General features: G+C 47.8%; 1 pseudogene; it reads left to right on the forward strand.

Annotated features, from left to right (window-relative positions):
• The first annotated feature begins 219 nt into the window (after nucleotides 1-219).
• Nucleotides 220-18,489, forward strand: LOC142767635 (uncharacterized; annotated as a pseudogene).
• The last annotated feature ends 1,099 nt before the right edge of the window (nucleotides 18,490-19,588 follow it).

The raw sequence follows: 19,588 nt of genomic DNA on the forward strand, positions 1-19,588 counted from the left end.
AACTTTCCAGGCACTCACATAAGAGTGACTCGTGGTGGCAGCAGAGCCTGCTGGGCAGTGGTCGTGGTTACCCCCATCATGCGACGAGCTCATAACCTCGAGCTGGCAAGGGAGATCGTCTTTGTTGATTCGACTGCCTCACGCGACACCACCAAATGCACAGTAACAGTGGTGCTGACTGCGACAAAGGCTGGTGCTGTCCCACTCGCAGTACTAATTCACAAGGAGCAGAGCACAGATGGCTACCTGGCTGCTTTCAAGCTCCTCAAGGAAGCCCATCCTCTCTGCTTTGGAGGCCAACCAGTAAGTAAGGAAGTAGGCACAAAATTGTAAATTTTGTGCACAGTGAATTGCTATATATTAATGCCATCCCAATTTTCTACAATAGCATTGTTAACACAAACTTACAAGAGCAACTAGTGAAGAAAATGTTGAGGCCAGTGCTCAATGCGTGGCTAGACTGTAATTCAGTATCTGAACTACAGGTTTTCCCGCCCACTTTATTCCAAGTGCCAGCTTAAATAATCTGCTTGCCATTGAAATAATCTGAGCGCCGAGCTATTTAATCCATGTGCCAACTCAATGAGGCCGCATGTCAGTGAGTTTAATCCGATTGCCAATGACTAATTAAAGTGCCAGTCATTTTAATCCACACACTAGAAACACTAGTTTGCCGCTTTATACAGTATAAATGTGAAAATAACGTAAACATGAAGTCACAGGAAGAACTTTTCCTTCACCTATGCATGCTTGCGCTTATGAAATGAAGTGCACATTGCTATTTCCTCCTAACATTTTGGTGTCATAGCTTCAAAATAAAAAAAAAACAGTGTGTGTTGATTGCAATTGTGGGTACTAAGAGTATTTGCTCATAGAGTCAGTGTATGGTTCGTCGCTACTGCATTATTCTGGCTAACCATGTACACCATCCCATATGCATAGATTCGTGTCGTCTGCTAAGCAGACGGCTTTCGGCTACTTATTTGCTGAGGCATTCGCAGTCGTCTGCTCAGCCCGGTGATAAAGGTGATAGACAGATGGTCACCAGGGCCTTTGTCAAGCCCTTCTCGCGGCTTTTAGCCTTGGCGACCCTCCAGTTTTTGTATGGTAAATAAATAAAGTTTGATTTGATTTGATATTCATTCGTTCTTGAAATCAGAAACAACCATTTAAAACTGAAGTTGCATTTGTTTTGGTTCATTTGGAATTAAGTTTTTTATAAAAGCATCAAAAGAGAAACTCCTGTTTTCATATAAAAAGACAACGCTAGTACTCCTGAACCGTGTTTGCTTGAAACATGCGTTCATCGAATACACATAATTTTGTTTGAATAAAAAATAACTAATATGAATATAAAATATGACTTCTGTTTTCCACATCAGGGTCACGAGTTTGCGTCTTGTGTGCCCTGCAGGACGAAAGCCTCTTTTAAATGATTTCTAATTTGCTCTGCCCTAATTTATTGAGCATGTACCTGTTTCTGACTCATCACTGCCCACAGTCAAGTTCTTCATATCTTGTTATGCATCCCGGCACTTCAATAACAATATTATGTCTGCCACATTACATGACCTGGCCTAGACATGTAATGCTATACAAATCTAATTATGAGCTTTGTTGACGAACACAAAATATCCTTGCTTTTTTCTTTCATTGCTATTAAAATGACTCCACCCGGGCCAAGCACTCATCTACAAACTTGTACATAGCACAGTATAAGCACTGCAAACATGGCTCAAGCGAACCACGGAATTTTTGTTTCCTTGAGTACTAGCGGCGAATACTAATAATAATGATTTATTCTACTTTCCGACTATAGTATTTTATATTGTAGAAACTGCATTTCAAATGCATTGCCATTTTTACGGCCCGTATTGTGCTTTTTGTGCATGGATTGAACTGACTGGCACCTGAATTCAAGCCATTGGCGATTGGATTAAACATGGTGGCACTTGGATTAAAATCACTGGCACGCAGCCTGATTGAGTTGGCACTTGGATTAAATATGTTGGCGCTTGGATTAAATGTTTGGCACATGGATTAAAGAGGTTGGCGCTCAGATTATTTCAATGGCGTGCAGATTATCTAAGCTGCCACTTGGATCAAAGTGAGCGGGAAAACCTGTAGTTTCCTATGGAACTTCTGTAACTACTTCTGAAGACATTTCTAATGACACAATAGCAAATAGCTCCATTAAGCTGGACCAAAAAAATAAAAAGTTGTACCAGGACAGAAATTATTTGTGACAAAAACAAAAGCAAACAATACTGCACAGACTAAGCCACAGGAGAGGGCCTTTGTGGTTCTTGTGAGCATTTATAGAAATCACCTACATGCTCTCATCATCATCACACATTTGGCTATGAATTCTAATCTTTCCCATGTGACACCATCATTGTGGGTGAAGTGTGCCTGTTCTGTGCATTTCACTCAGTCTAGATAAGCGTTTCTCAAGCTAAAACATGTGCCCACACCATAGGTCGGCATCGCTTGTGGAACTCTCTCAGGCTCATTCAGGAAATATATCAGTCTGTTCAATTTGCCTCCACCACGTGAACCAGTTCACGATGTTCTGCGTCTTGCCATTCGTTTCAGCGGTGCAGCATTGACAACCTCTGAACCCTGCCATTCATTTCTAAAGGTGCAGAAGAGGTACAGCGCTGGTTCACGATTTTCCCGCCCCTCCCACACTGACAGTGCCGGCTTGGTGCAGCCGCGCGTGCAGCTGAGCAGACGACGCAATACTTTGGTGTGGGCACCGTACCTGCCTCCACTAACACGATGTGTTTTTTGCTAAGAAGTTTGTGCCTCATAAACTGTATGCATAATCATTTGGCCATCGGTCAGTGTTACCTTAACGGTGTAAACTAAGTGAACAGAAATAAGGCATGCATCAGCACATCGTCATTCGTTTTGGGTGTTGCACTGTGCCTGCACCACTGAACTTGCGCTTCACAATTTCTGAACTTTGCATGCACAGCCGTGAACCGGTTTCAATTGGTGCAGGTAAATCAAATGCACCTTGTATATTGAACTTTCCACTCATTGTACTCAGACTCACAAAATTTTTTCTGAGCTGAACTCGCCCAAACTCTTGTTCACACTGTAGTGGAGCATACGCACTAACGTGTATGCGCCTTCCAAAGAGAAGGAAAAACCCCGTGCTCTGATTGCACGAGAACCTAGGCCGCCTTTGCGAGGCTTGTCGTACGGCCATTTTTCGTTGCGACATCGTTGCGACTTCTCCAGTTCAATAAACGTCATCACATTTGGTGGAGGCTGCTGAGATCCCCAAGCAGACCTGGAGCTCCGCTCTCGCAAGTTGCCCGAGAGACCACTGCAAAACATGACTGACGCAGTCGCCAACCAGCCCATCCCAGCCCAGCCAGCACCACCGGCTGTCCCGTCTACCTGCCCCGGCGCTACTCGCCAACGGGACCCACCAATCTTCAGCGGCAGTGGTGAGCAAGACGTCGAAGACTGGCTCTCTTTGTACGAACGCGTAAGCGCCAGCAACAAGTGGGACAACGATTCTAAGCTCGCCTACGTTATCTTTTACTTGGCAGACGTAGCAAAACTTTGGTTTACAAACCGCGAAACCGCCATCACCAACTGGTCCTCCTTTAAGACACTCGTCACTGAAGCGTTCGGCCGACCAGAGGTCCGCAAGCTCCGCGCTGACCAGCGCCTACTCCACCGAGCCCAGCAGCCTGGCGAGACATTTACCAGTTACATAGAGGACGTGCTCGACCTCTGCAAGCGTGTGAATCCATCTATGCCCGAAGAAGAGAAAATTCGGCAGATTCTCAAGGGCATCGAGGATGGCGCATTCCAGATGCTGCTAGCAAAAAGCCCGAACACGGTGGCCATCCTCGTAAGCCTCTGCCAGAGCTTTGATGAATTGCGCCGTCAGCGTTCCATCGCCCGACAGAGTGTCCCACCGCCGGATTCGATCTCGGCCGTCGCACTCACAAATGCCAACGGTTGCCAAGAAAGTTTGTCACACCAGATCAAAGACTTCATCAGGGAGGAAGTCGCCCGACAGCTCTCCCTGCTGCCGCATAGTGACGCGCCCACCGCAAGCCTGCCTTCGACACTGCAGCAGGCCATACGCACTGAAATTTGTGATGTCCTCCCTACAGTGCAGGCCCCTTACGCATGCACTTCAGCAGCACCTAATCTCTCAGCTGTCGGCTACGCACCACCTGCACCACCTTCACCTCTCAGCTACGCAGCTGTGGTCGCGCGGCCCCCACCGCATCCAGTCGCCTTATCAGCTCCACCTCCTCCGGCCTCGCCTCCAGTTTACAGGCCCTCACCTCGCTTTTTCCGTCGATCTAATGAGTGGCGCACCCATGACAACCGTCCTATCTGCTTCGCCTGTGGCATCGCTGGCCACATTGCACGCTTCTGCCGCCGTCGCCCCACACCTGCAAACGCATACTTCGGAACTGCTACCTACGTGCCGCAGCAGGCCAGCGCATCTGCATATGAACAGAGGCACTCAGACTCGGATCGTCGCCCATCGACTGCTCGTTTCCCATCCCCTCGTCGCCGATCGCCATCGCCTATGCGTCGTCGACCACCTCCTGAGGAGGGAAACTAATCAGTGCAGTTCCGGAGGCAAGAACTGCACCTTGTGCGCAATTCCCAAGGCCTCCGTTTTCGCCACAAAATGTTGTTGATGTCGATGTTGAGGGAGTCGCCACATTAGCGTTAATTGATACCGGGGCCGCCGTTTCTGTGATGGACGCCAAACTTTGTCGGAAACTGAAGAAAGTGACCACATCTCTCTGTGGCATGGTGCTGTCCACGGCTAGCGCGCAACGCATTCATCCCTCGGCTCTGTGTACGGCGTGCGTCGTCATCCAAGACGTTTTGTACGTCGTACAGTTTTTTGTTCTGCCATCTTGCTCTCATGACCTTATCCTCGGTTGGGATTTCTTATCACGTCATGAAGCTATCATCGATTGTTCCCGTGCCGAAGTGTCCCTTGTGCCAACATATGAATTTCCACCACCCGACCAGTCGCCTCGGCTCTGCAAACACATCGCTGACGACGACATCACCTTGCCCCCGGAAGCTTCGGTCCCTATAAGCCTTTCATGTGTGGCGCAACCTGACGCCACGGTGGTGTTTACGCCATCTCCTGTTTTTACTGAACGCAAGGGCATCGTTCTCCCATTTGCCGTTCTTACAATTGCGTCTGGTTTAACCGTAATGCTGGTTACCAACCACTGCAACTACCCCATTGGCTTACTTCGTGGTGAAACGTTGGGATATGTGCAACCTGTCGACCATATCGATGATATTATTCTTCCCGACGAAACGCCATGTCACATTGCCGCAATAACTGATGCGTCTGAGCCATCAAGTTTGTCACCCTTCGACAATGCTATTGACGCAGACCTTCCCCTCTCGCATCGCCGCCAACTTGTTGCTCTCCTTAACAAGTTTCGCTCTTCTTTCGACTTTCAAGAACCTGCTTTGGGCCGCACCACGACCATCACTCATACTATTGACACCGGCTCACATTCGCCTCTGCGACAGCGTCCTTACCGCGTTTCCGCCGAAGAGCGCCGCGTCATTACGGAGCAAGTAGACGACATGCTTAAACGTGGAGTGATACAGCCTTCTCAAAGCGCTTGGTCATCACCTGTGGTTCTCGTAAAGAAAAAAGATGGCCCCATTCGATTTTGCGTGGACTATCGCCGCTTAAACAAGATTACGAAGAAAGATGTCTACCCGCTACCACGAATAGACGATGCTCTTGACTGTTTACAAGGCGCCGAGTACTTTACATCCTTGGATCTGCGTTCTGGGTATTGGCAGGTGCCAATGGCTGAATGTGATCGCCCTAAAACAGCCTTTGTAACGCCAGATGGCCTATATGAGTTCAAAGTGATGCCATTTGGGCTCTGCAACGCACCTGCCACATTTGAGCGCATGATCGATACCATCTTGCGTGCCCATAAGTGGAAAACTTGCTTGTGTTACCTGGACGACATCGTAGTCTTTTCGTCTGATTTCCCGACACATCTTGTTCGCCTCCACGAGATTCTGACGTGTCTAACTTCTGCGGGCCTACAACTTAACTCCAAGAAGTGCCATTTCGCAGCACGAAAACTAACCATCTTGGGACATGTCATCACAAGAGACGGTGTTCTTCCGGATCCCGAAAAGCTTCGGGCTGTCGCTGACTTCCCGTTGCCCACATCACTGAAAGCCCTAAGAAGTTTCATCGGTCTCTGCTCCTACTTTCGTCGCTTCGTGCGCAACTTCGCGTCCATCATCGCACCTCTCACGGGTCTGCTTTCCAACAGCAAAGGTATATCTGCATGGTCACCTGCATGTGACGACGCATTTCGCCAGCTGCGCTGCCTGCTGACCTCACCACCCATTATTCGTCACTACGACCCCGCTGCTGCCACAGAAATTCACACCGATGCAAGTGGCATCGGTCTTGGTGCAGTTTTGGCACAACGGAAAGGCACCCAAGCCGAATACGTAGTCGCCTATGCAAGTCGCGCTCTCAAGAAGGCTGAATTGAATTACTCCGTGACAGAGAAGGAGTGTTTGGCCATAATCTGGGCCTTGACGAAGTTTCGCCCGTACCTTTACGGCCGCCCTTTCGACGTGGTCACAGACCACCACGCTCTATGTTGGCTGTCCACATTGAAAGACCCGTCCGGACGCCTGGGACGTTGGGCACTTCGATTGCAAGAATACGACATCCGTGTAGTATATCGTTCCGGTCGCAAGCATGCGGATGCCGATGCACTTTCGCGATCGCCATTAACCCCAGATGTGGCTTCTCTGTCACCACTTTTTACCACCTTGTCACCAATAGACACCACTGACATGCTTTCGGAGCAGCGTAAAGATGCATACCTTGCATTGTTACTCGACTACCTTACCGATCCGTCTGCTGTCCCTTCCACGAGAGCGCTACGCCGACAAGCAGCCCACTTTTCCGTGCGAGACAGCATTCTGTACCGCCGCAACTACATGCCTGGTGGTCGGAAGTGGCTCCTTGCTGTCCCAACTCATATGCGCTCTGACATCTGCATGAATTTCCATGCAGACCCTCAAAGTGCTCACGCAGGTGTCCTGAAAACCTATGAACGGCTGCGCCAACGATATTACTGGCGAGGAATGTATCGCTTTGTGCAGAAATACGTTCAGTCTTGCACCACTTGCCAACAGAACAAGACACCTCCGCGGCACCTTACTGGCATGTTACAGCCGCTCCCGTGCCCGGCTCGCCCATTCGACCGCGTGGGTATAGACCTCTATGGCCCCCTCCCATATAGTCGCTCTGGAAACCGGTGGATTATTGTCGGCGTCGATCATCTGACACGCTACGCTGAGACTGCAGCTCTACCGGCAGCGACCGCCCATGAAGTTGCACTCTTCATTCTGCGCAGCTTCATTCTCCGCCATGGGGCTCCACGGGAATTACTCAGTGATAGGGGTCGAGTGTTCCTGTCGGAGGTGATCCAAGCTATTCTCGCTGAATGCAACATCATCCACCGGAAATCTACCGCATACCATCCACAGACGAATGGTCTCACTGAACGGTTCAACCGCACACTTGGCGACATGCTGAGGATGTACACCTCCTCCGACCACACTAACTGGGACGCTGTCTTGCCTTTTGTTACCTTCGCTTACAACACCGCGACTCAAGCGACTACCGGTTTTTCCCCGTTCTTTCTGTTGTACGGCCGCGAACCATCCCACCCCCTCGACACCATACTCCCGTACCGCCCTGATGCATCGGAGTGCTCCCCGCTTTCGGAAGTCGCCAGATACGCTGAAGACTGCCGTCAGTTGGCTCGGTCTATGACAAGTGAGGCTCAAGGTCTACAAAAAACCCGACATGATGACGCTCATCACATAGCGCCTACGTTTCGTACTGGCTCCCTCGTGTGGCTTTGGGTGCCCCCGCACGTTCCTGGCCTGTCTTCTAAACTTCTGGCCCGGTACCATGGTCCATACCGTGTCATTGATGCAACCTCGCCGGTGAATTACATCATCGAGCCCCTAACACAATCGCCAGATTTGCGCCGTCGAGGACGCGAGACTGTACACGTCGACCGTCTCAAGCCCTACTACGACCCCCTCATTGTGCCTACTCCCTGAGTCGCCAGGATGGCTACTCTTCAACCCGGGGGGTATTGTAGTGGAGCATACGCACTAACGTGTATGCGCCTTCCAAAGAGAAGGAAAAACCCCGTGCTCTGATTGCACGAGAACCTAGGCCGCCTTTGCAAGGCTTGTCGTACGGCCATTTTTCGTTGCGACATCGTTGCGACTTCTCCAGTTCAATAAACGTCATCACAACACATATTTATTTATTTAACAATACTGTAAGCCTTTGTACAGGCCCATACAGGTTCTTAAGCCGAACTCACTCAGACTCAAACTCACCAAAACATTACTCAACCGCACACACTCAGCCTCAGACTCACGGCTGGACCTGAGTGTGAGTGAGTACTACTGAGTCAACTCATGAGTTCATCAGAATGGAATTAGCTTCTTTGATTGTGGTGTTAATGCTCCTTAACACCAATATCTGATGTAATCGGTGCTCTTCTTGGTGCCGCTTCACACAGCATCTTCGAAAACAAGTTCCGAGTGCTTCCAAACCAGTAAAGTCATTTTTCTTGGAGGAGATGTTAAAATATAATAGTCGAGAAATTCCCTGGAAGACCTAGTTCGGGACTGTCAAGGCGCCCTCTCGTATAATTCACACATCTAATTATTAAATATTGAAACGGTGTATGAACAACACTACTTTGGAATACCTGTGACCAGATGTTAGTATGAATGTGAATCTAGGTAAGGCTGAATAATGCTGAAAATGTCTAGGTGGAACCTAAAGTCGACAAAAGAAAGTGGAACTCACTCCAGAAATATATTTTGCGCTTTAGACACACTCGGACTCAGACTCTCCAAAATTTTGCTTAGCCGAACCCGCTCGGACTCACACTCACTAAAATTTTCTTCAAACAAACTCTCTCGGACTTCGACTCACAAAAATAGTGCTTATCCAGACTCGGACTCATAATGTGAGTCTGAGTGAGTTCGTGTGAGTTGGCCAATGAGTGAGTTCGTGGACCTATTGCCCGAACTCTCTCCTCTTTTTAAAATACTGGTAACAGATGCAACTTACACTTGTCTTTAACCTTGAAACTTACCATAAATGTTACTGCTCTCTATAGTTTATTAAAAAGCAAATAGCGAACTCAAATTCAATAGAAAATTATTAGCCAAGGCTATTTATATTTTTAGATTCACCCACGAAAATTGTTCTCACAACATCCACGACTTTTCTATGCCTTTATAACTATGGACAGCTTTCAACTTTATTGCATTGTCTTCCAGGCCCCACAGGTACTCATGAGTGACAATTCGAGTGCTGAGAAGGCCGCCCTGCAGCAGACATGGCCGTCAGCAAGGCAGCTTTTGTGCCATTTTCATGTGGCACAAGCGGAGTGGCGCTGGCTGACGACATCTCAAAACTCTGTCGACAAAGACCAAAGGAAACGATTCATGTCTGCCTTCCAACTGGCAAGTTTTTTTTGCAATCTAGTTGTAACTCTAGCTCTAAGATACGAGGTGCATTCGTTGCATCTGCACTTAGTGAACAAATTCACAATGGTCTGCTATTTTAGCATTCGTTTCATGTTTCCAAGATGATGGCGCTGGCATAGCAGCATAGGTGTATAAAAAGCACAGCTGTCCTGCAAGGCTAGTGCATGAATTACCTTCACTTCCTCGTGATATAATTTGGAGTGTATGCCGCACAAGATGCCCTAATCTGCAGATGAAAACGCAGACAGTATTTGTGTCCATTTTAATCACATTTAAAAAGTACACCAGTAAACGTCTGGTGGGTTCAAATGATTTCGAATGCCATAAAATGAGGCTTGTACAAATATTCAAATGCTTTGAATATTCAAATGAATAATGCAGTAATCAAATTTGATTTGAATCGAAGTTAAATTGCTGAAATTTTTGAATTATTAAAAACGAACAAAATAGGTGTATATTAGTCCACATGTAACACTCTGTAAAGGTGGTTTCACGGCAGTGGAGGGATGCTAAACCATGAAAGCACTTACCCAAGCATATTAGACCAGATGTAAAAGTGGTTTCACTGCAGTGAATTGATGCTAAGCCGTGAAAACACGTAATCAAGAGAAATTCGCACTGCAGCAAAGCCCCACTTCAAGGATTTAATAAAGAATTACAATGACATCGATTCTGCTTTTTTTTTTTGCTTTCAGTTTAAAAGCTCGTTACACAGATTTATATGCTCTAAGTAAAAAAAAAATGAAACGCAGCATATTTTACTGGCTATTACTTGGACTGCACCAAAAGTCGAATGCTGCTACAATTCGAAGTTGTTGCCACTTCCTTTGATGTTGCCACTTCCTTTGAAAAAATGGCCTTTGCATAGGCCCTGTTTCAATTTTTAAAGATCTGTGCAAGTTTGTTTGGCCATGACAAATATGCCCCTTTTTGTTTATAATATGCAATATATATACTATTACAATTCAATTAGATATTATTCGACCAAAATCACTATTCGCTTCGAATTCACTTCGAACCTAAAATTCCCTATTCGCACAAGCGTACAGAAAATGTCAGCAGCATCAACTTTTATGAACCACCGCTTGGCAGTTCGTAGAGTAGACCGCGGCAATCAATTTCCAGATTACAGCGCTGCGCACCGTGCACAGCCTCCATTTAGAAAAACAATTCCCGCGCTCCTTTCCTACACCTGACCAATCCTCCTTTCATGAGCAGTGACACAAATTCGCCGATCGGCGACTTGACGAAGCACGCAGCTCATCGATTAGGTTAAACCAGTCACGACGGCAGGCTACGCTTTTTTCTCCCTTTGAAAGAGAAGGGTGGCGAGACCGCACGAAAATTTGAAACTAGCTGAAACCAATGTTCTAACCCCTGTGAATTCCTTAATAAAGTATTTGCAAAATCCTTGAGGGGGCAGCATGTTCACGGAGCAAAGGTGCACATATTTTTGATTTTTGGTCCTTGGGGGTTGTTTACTGGCCTTTTGAACTGGGGCAAGCATGTGCAGATCACAAAGTGACTTCAATGCAGACAGTGAAGCATGAATCTGTATTATGGTGCAGTTTAAAAAAAGCGAAAATATCCAAATACGAGCACCTCATTGAAAAATTTCCTGCTATCTGCAGGTCATGTATGCAGACACAGCAGAAAAACTTGAAGCTGCCACTGCCAAAGTGAAGGCCCTACAACACGATGCCTTCGTGTCTAGAGTTCTGACATTCTTGCGCCAACAAGAAGAGTGGGTGCAGCTCTACCGTTTGGACGTGTTGACAAGGAGCCACAACACCAACAATTTTGCGGAGGCAACCATACGCGTGCTCAAAGACATTATTCTGAACAGAGTCGAAGCATTTAATGCAGTCGCACTCGTAGACTCGGTGGCTCTGGTGTGGGAGAAATACTTTGAAAGCCGTATCCTCCGCCACGCCTACAGCCGTGTTGCAGCCCATCAACTGCTGTACAAGCGGCTGCTGTCGAGAATGCCGAAAGATGCAGCCGAGGCCATCCAAGTGGTAGGCCAGGGACAGTACATTGTGCCTAGTGCGACCCACCCCAGCTCCAGTTATGAGGTCTATGCTGACATAGGACTATGTACGTGTCTCTTTGGTAAACAAGGTGCATTTTGTAAGCACCAGGCTTTGGTGCAGAAAAAGTACGGAGGACTGTTTCCGAATGCTCCGGCACTGAGTACTGACGACCGGTACCAACTGGGACAGCTGGCCCTGGGCGAGAAGTGTCCCCCCAGGATATTTTTCAAACCCTTCCAAGAGGAGGAGCCCAGCAGTAGTTCCAGAACCACGGCAGGTACCAGTGCCCAGCAGGAGGAGCCAGACGAACTCCAAGCAATGCAAGGCACCAGCACGCAAGAGCCCACACACCTCGCACCTGTACCGTCGGTGCCTGATGCAGCCCAACTTGCCCAGGTAGGACAAGTCCCTTGAAAGGGCCCTGAAGTACTTTTCAATTAAACATAGGGAATGCTACTGAACAGTAGTCAAGGCTTCTTTTATTCCTGTAAGCATATTATTGTGCTCCACCGCACTCACGAATTTACAATTTCATATTGGTGGATGTCATCATTCTGAGGGCGATTTCAAGATTTCAGCACTATTGGTGTCGTATTGTTCCATGTTTGGGACTACAGGTCACCAATTGTTGGTATTAGCAGCACTTCCACTAACAGAATAGTCAAAACAGGTGACAGGAAAACCTTAACTTAAACTGACTCCTCAGCTTGAACTTTATTCTCGAGCAGTTGTCTGCAGTTAGAGCGGAGCAAAATAAATGTGCAGTTCTTGTTGGTGTGCTGTACACTTGAAGTATATTTCTTTTATCACTTTTGGTGCAGGCCTAAGAACATGTATATGAGTTCCTGTAGGTCCAGTTGCGGCGTGTGCATTCTATGAATGCACACAAATCAGCTTACCTTGATATCGTGAAGGGCCTTGCATAGGAGCTTGCTCGTGTTCAGAACAGCAGCGATGGGACAGAACTGATGCTGGCATTCAAGGCTACCGCTGCAGCAAGACGTCGCCGGGCCCGTCACATAAGGGTGCAACCGACCAGCACTGCTAGGCGTAGGCCAGGGCTTACAAGGGGGTCCAAGAGGGTCCCTACAGGGCGCCCAGCAGTTGAGCCAGCTGCTAAGAGAGCAAAGAAGAGGCCCCATTCTTTGAGCCACAGCATAGAGAAAAATGTGCCTGGTGCAAGGCTGCACTGAATGGCAGCTTCCTCCCACCAACGGGGCTCACGACAGTTCTAGGCACAGAGCCAACTTGGTTTCAAACATCATTTCTAGGGTTTTATGTGGCGAAACGATGATATGATTGTGAAGCACACCGCAGTGGGCGACTGATATGTGGAATTTAACGTCCCAAAACCACCATATGATTGTGAGAGGTGCCGTAGTGGAGGGCTCCGGAAATTTCGACCACCTGGGGTTCTTTAACGGGCTCCCAAATCTGGGCACACTGGCCTACACCATTTCCACCTCCATCGGAAATGTAGTCACCACAGCCGGGATTCAATGCCACGGCCTGCGGGTCAGCAGCCAAGTATTTTAGCCGGTAGACCACCGCGACGGGGCCCACAGTGGGTGACTTCGGATCAAATTAGGCCATGTGGGATTCTTTAAAGTGAACCTAAATCTATGCGAAGGAGCAGCTCATCGCCATTGCTGCACTTGATGTTTCATCTTTGATTGAACCAAAGCGAGAACGACTCCTCGCATTAGCTGTAATATCATAACCTTACAATTGGTCACCTTAGCCACAGGCAGAAGCATTTGGCTCTGCACTACTACCTCAGTATCATGCATACAGCCTTGTCAAAGCTGATGTTAAAGAATGGTGCCCACTAATCCCACTAGTCTCTTGGATCCACCAGGTGTGGCCCTCACAAGTCACAATCAGATACTCATCAATGTTGTTCAGTAACATTGTGCCATTCCACCATGAGCGACTTTTGTTTCGCCTTAGCGTCAGGAGTAATGAGCTCTTCAATTGCGTTTTTTGAGTGGCGGTGGGGTTAATGTCCCAAAACCACGACACTGACAATATAGTTATGTGCCGCTTACCTAGAAACCGAAGAAGTTAGAAGACTAGGTGGTGCCTGTCCTGGCCATCGTGGTTGTTTTTAACCGCAGTATTGTTACTATGAATATTGTAAATACACTCGTTTTCTGTCATCTCCCCGTAACATCTTTGGTAAAGGTGCTGGGCACATCAGGAGCACACAACGGAACTTCGCAGCGGGCGTATTCTTGGACAGTCCATCATGCCGGCAGACAATTCTGCTGATCCAGACCCCGCTATGCCGAATGCACCCAGTCACATTGTCGTGACCCACCTCCGAGGCCCAGGCCCCTTCTCCGGGACTGATAACAGTCAGGTGGAGAAGTGGCTGGCCAACTAAGAGTGCAGCAGCAAGACCAATCGCTGGGATTAGACTTTGATGCTTGCAAATGTCAGGTACTACCTCAGGGGTAGGGCCAACGTGTGGTTCGACACACACGAGGAGAATTTAAACGTACGTAACAAAAAAAAAAGACGTATGTAAACAAAAAAAATGAAACACCTTTTTGGAAAGCCCATTGCATGCCAAGAGAAAGAACTCTCGTGCCGTGCCCAAACCTCAAAGGAGCTGCACATGGTTTACATACAAGACGTCTTAGCCTTGTGCCGGCAAGTTAATAGCCAAATGGCCGAGGCCAACAGTCACCCACATTAATGAAGGCATCGCTCACGACGCCCTTCACTTGCTCGTGTACAAAGACTGCTCCACCATTTACGACATTATCAGGGAGTGCTGAAGTTTCGAAGAAGCAAAAAGCCGACATGTTACGCAGCAATTTGTTCAGCTCTCTACCATTGCTGCCACGTCGTTGTGCAAAGACGTCTAGATCCAGCCGCCGCCCTGTACCAAAAACTTCCTGCGTCTCGTGCGGCGTAATATCGAGGCAGCAACTCCATCTGCTCCCCAGGCTAATTCTCACGAGGAGGCCCGCCCGACAGTGTCATTAATTCAGGCCGCCGTGCGTGAAGAACTGGCGAATGCAGGCATCCAGCCTGTATGAGCCCAAAGTCGTTCTACGTCAGCCCTGCTCCATACTACCAGCCACAACTGACTTATTCCGGGTGCCATGATTCGAACCAGTGGCGCACGCGAGAAGACGGGTCGATATGCTTCAACTGCAATGGCGTCGGTCACATTTCCCTCTATTGTCGCTATCGTCGGCCATCGTCTCCTCGTGCACCATACCGTCCAGACGACACTTCATCCTCCCCTTTGCACGACAATCCACTGAACACTAATGCCCGAACATCAACCCCACATTATGAGCCGTCGCCGTCTCTCCAGACCCAACGACTTTCTCGGTTGCTTATGTCCCGTCGCTCTCCCTCACCGTCCTTCCTCGTGAAAACAGACCAGTGCAGCTCCCGGAAGGTGATGCTGCCTTGACTGATCGACTCGGAAATCCTCTGTTAACTCTGGCATCTCGACAAAAGCTTATGGATGTAGATGTAGAGGGCATGCCTGTTTCAGCGCTCATCCACACAAGGGCCCAATAATCATTGATGAGTGCTCACCTTTCTCGTCGTCTTCGTAAAGTCGTTACACGCGCCTCATCACCTGTTGTTCGCGAAGCCAATAGCCGTACACCTACCGTCCTTTGAATGTGCTTTGCGCATGTGAGCTTCGATGACCACAACACCTCAGTTCTCTTTGCTGTTCTGGACGTTGCTCCTTGGACGTTCTACTGACGCGAAGATTAGTTTTGCCTCACTATCTTGTGACTGTTTCTGCGAACAACTTTTGCACACCTGTCCTGAACTTTGGACGCTGCGCACAACTGCTTCCTGAAGGTATCTCGCTGGGCACAATATCACCTTTAGACGCAAACAACCCTGTTGTTCTGGCCATTGATGCCCCACAGTCGCCTCCAGGCAGCCCTGCTGCTGGCGCGACACCTGATGACACATTCGAAAACATGATTGCCTGCCCCGAACCCTGACCCTTCTAAAAGCCAGGACCTACGCCTTTCCTAGGAGTCATACCGCGACTTTTGATTTCGCTTCACCCAAACTTGGACAAACATATCTAGTGAGGCATCGAATTGACAACGCGACACAACACTCATTCATCGACACCCTTAGCATGTCTCGGCGACCGATCGCAGCGTAATTCAAACGGAAGTTGATGAAATACTCTCTAAAGACATCATGGAGCGATTTTCGAGCCCTTGAGCTTCGCCCGTAGTATTTGTAAAAAACAAAGACAACACCTGGCAGTTCTGCGTCGACTACCGGCATTTCACCGGCACTTCAACAAAATCAAAAAATACTTCTGCCTATTGCTGTAAAGAGACGACGCCATTGATTCCCTTTTGGTGCACGGTACTTTTCTTCCATCAACCTTCGTTTGGGCTATTGACAAATAGCTGTCGATGAAAATGATTGGGAGTTAAGTCATGCCCTTTGGGATGTGTAATGCGCCAGCAACATTTTGAGCGTGTGATGGACTCTCTACTGAGGGGTTTCAAGTGGTGCACATGCCTCTCTGCTGCCTTGACAATATCGTAGTTTTCTCCCCTTACATTCATTAGTCACCTGCAAAACTTGTTGGCCATATTGCAAGTCTTTCACATTGCTGATCTTCAACTCAACTCTTAAAAATGCTGCTTTTTGCACCTTGAGATCGCCGTGCTTGGCCATCTTGTTGACGCTGCAAGTAAACGAGCTGATCCAGCAAAAATACGCGCCGTCATCAACTTCCCTATTATACGTTCTTCCAAAGAGGTTCGCTTGTTTTTTTTTGGCTCGTGCTTCATCCAATGTGCTTCAAAAAATAAAAAAAACCTTTTCGGAAAGCCCGTTGCACGCCAACATAAAGAACTCTCGTGCCGTGCCCGAACCTCAACAGAGCCGTACATGGTTTACATACAAGATGTCTTAGTCTTGTACAACATATACGTCGTAACACGAGGCAGCTGGCTGTTCGCCTTTCTTTTATTTGACTGAAATCCAATGTTGCCTATGGACACCAATGATGCCTCCTTCAACATGCCCACCCGCTGAATACGCTCAATAAGCTATAGCCCATGCCGACCATACACGTCAACTTGTGTGCGTTCGGCTAACCGACTTGCAAGCGGGCCAACGATTTCGTTACGAGAGCAGTCATATAAACACTCACTTTCCTCCAGGATTCCTGTGCTGTGGTCTCCAGCACGCTGTATTGGGCTTTTTACAAAGCTACTGTTCCCGCCCTCCGAACCGTACCCTATGCACCGCCAAGTGACATTCGTGACATAAGAAATTGAATTGTCTTTGTCCTCGTCGACTCACCCCGTACCAACATCGTTTACGTTGTACGTCTGAAGCCATGTCATACACCGGGCTGCCGCAACGTATAATAACCACCTCTATACCGTCTTTCTCTGACTGCACCGAGTCGGTGCCTTCACCACCGGAGGGTAACGTTATGTGCCGCTCCCATAGAGAGGACGAAAAAGTGAAGGACTAGGTGGTGCCTGCTCTCGCTATCGCAGTTGTTTTTACCCGCATTACTGTGACTGTATATATTGTAAATATACCTGTTTTCAGTCATCTACCAGTAACAATATCATTTATGAAACACCCGTTGGGGCACAGACATATTTTCGGAGAAGGTTTTTGGGCTATGATTCTATTTCGGGCCTTACAAGGTTTTACAGCGAAATACTGAAGTACTCTATGAGGTTCTCCCTGAAGGCACCTCAAGAAACTGCTATTAGCTTCCAGAAAGTGTAGTCGCGCGCGTTTCTAGACTTTTCTTGCTCCGACTCGTCTAATTAGCAACATTACAGTGTATTGACAACTTAGCATGGTTTCTTTTAATTCATCTTCTCCATTTTGTTGTTTGCTGCTTATTCTTATTTGATACCTTGCTTGATAGCGGCCGATTGAGCTATTTTGCGTTATGACACGCCGTCCCATTGTATAGTGCACTCACCCTTTTTCTTTCATTCCAATGTGCTGCATCGAGACTGCCACCGCGGCCGGGATTTCAATGCCGTAACCTGCAGGTCACCACTAGATCTGGTGGGTTGGTCCTCAGTGCTGTCGGCCCACATCACTCAATATATAAAACGGTACCAGAACACCACTTGTCACCACCAAGTTCCCTGCAATGCACACTTATGTATTAACCCGGCAAACTACCTGTGCTGTCAGCAATAGTATGCCCTTCTGTGAACACCACATCATCCAGTGCATCATTATATGATGGCCAACTACCGAACCCACATTTTTAGTACCGATGTGCCACTTGCATTTTCAATTTTAGCTCAAAACAACAGAGCCCTACTCTAGTCTCAAGATGGCTGAGCCTAAGTGCAGTATAGTGCTTTCTGGTCAACAGAAAGTCAAATTGATATTGCCTGTGTATGCACCATGCTTCATCTGTGTACTTTACACACATTGGCATGACAGCATCGTGTCGATAGTGTCCATTTAATATACGTGCCTGCTATGCCACTTCCACTGAAATTCTAACAAAGACTTTGTGATTTTTGAATCAATACTTTTTTGCAGACTAGTTGGTTTCATACTTGAAAACTCTGCTGGCAGTGCAAGCTGATGGAAAAACGAGAAGAGGGACAGGAAAGAGTACGCTCTTTCCTGTCTCCCTTCTCATTTTTCCTTCAGCTTGCACTGCAAGCAGAGTTCATTTTGCTTTTCAAAGTTATTACCATGACTGTTCATACATGAACTCACCAATGTGTACATTCACGTATGTCTATGCTTGACGCATAAAGTGTTATCCTTGTTGTGCCATTCTCCTGTAAATACCTTCAGTGTTCTCTCATGGGACAGTTTTCATGTTAATAAATTATCTCATGTATTGCATATTTATTTTTGCATGGGTATAGTGGTTACAACAGTTGGCAGCTGTGATTTTAGTAAGCTTTGCAATAATACATTCTTTTACTGAAGAAGCCTCTCAAAGGAGACATCATGCATAGTAGAGCCGTATGGAATGCACACGACAGTTTCATAGAGAAGGGTGGCAGATTATTTTCAGATCACATAATAACACAGGGGGGCGAAAAAAAAAAAAAAGCGACAACCACGAACGGGCGAGGATAACTGCGAGTCTAACTTGCCTTCACCTGAACACGGGGCCGTATTGCAGTGAAGCCATGAAAAAAAAAATCCGATAAGTTTAATTCTTTTGTCTCAAATTAGTTCGACTAAAGACAATGTCTTGAGGCTGCATGCTTTACTTTTAGCTTCGACATTGTGGTAGTGACGCACGACAAAGTTTTGCGCGCAGGCTTTCAAGGATTTTACGATCGCACGCATGTATCACCACTACATTTCTGTCCTTGCTGCCCAAACTCAGTTCGTAGCCTTATTTAAAACGACAGTATCAGAAATGCGCTTTCAATAACAGCATGCTGATAATCAACAAAAACTCACCAAGTGGAGTTCAGTAATCTCCGGCGCGCCGTTTTTCGCAGCAGGCCTAGGTGTATCAGGCGTAGTCAGTCGACTCGGCTTCAATGCATCCTGAACGGCGCGGCTTTGCGACTCGGCAGTGAAAGGTGGGGCACACGCTTTCTTCATGAGTATCCAACTCGGCGTAGGGCGTTCGTTCAGTGGGAGGTGGGCGCACACGCTTCTTTCGCGAGTATCCTACTCGGCGCAGGGCTTCCTTCCGAGCACTTGGCAACAGGCGTAGTGGCTTTATTGCGTCCTGAATAACGCGGATTTGCTACAGTGAGAGGTGGGGGCACACGATTTATTCACGAGTATCTAACTCAGCGCAGCATGTTCGGTCAGACGAGCCGCACACGATTACTTCGCGAGCATCCGATTGCAGGGCCATATGCCTTGGCAGGGCTTCCTTCCGCGAGCGCGACCCCCCGCTAGGCTGCTGCAACACTATACGAAAGTGCGGGGAGCGACAGCGCGATGACACAGTTAGGCCGGCGGAAATG

Source organism: Rhipicephalus microplus, chromosome 7 (assembly GCF_043290135.1).
Source record: "Rhipicephalus microplus isolate Deutch F79 chromosome 7, USDA_Rmic, whole genome shotgun sequence".
Taxonomy (NCBI): Eukaryota; Metazoa; Arthropoda; class Arachnida; order Ixodida; family Ixodidae; genus Rhipicephalus; species Rhipicephalus microplus.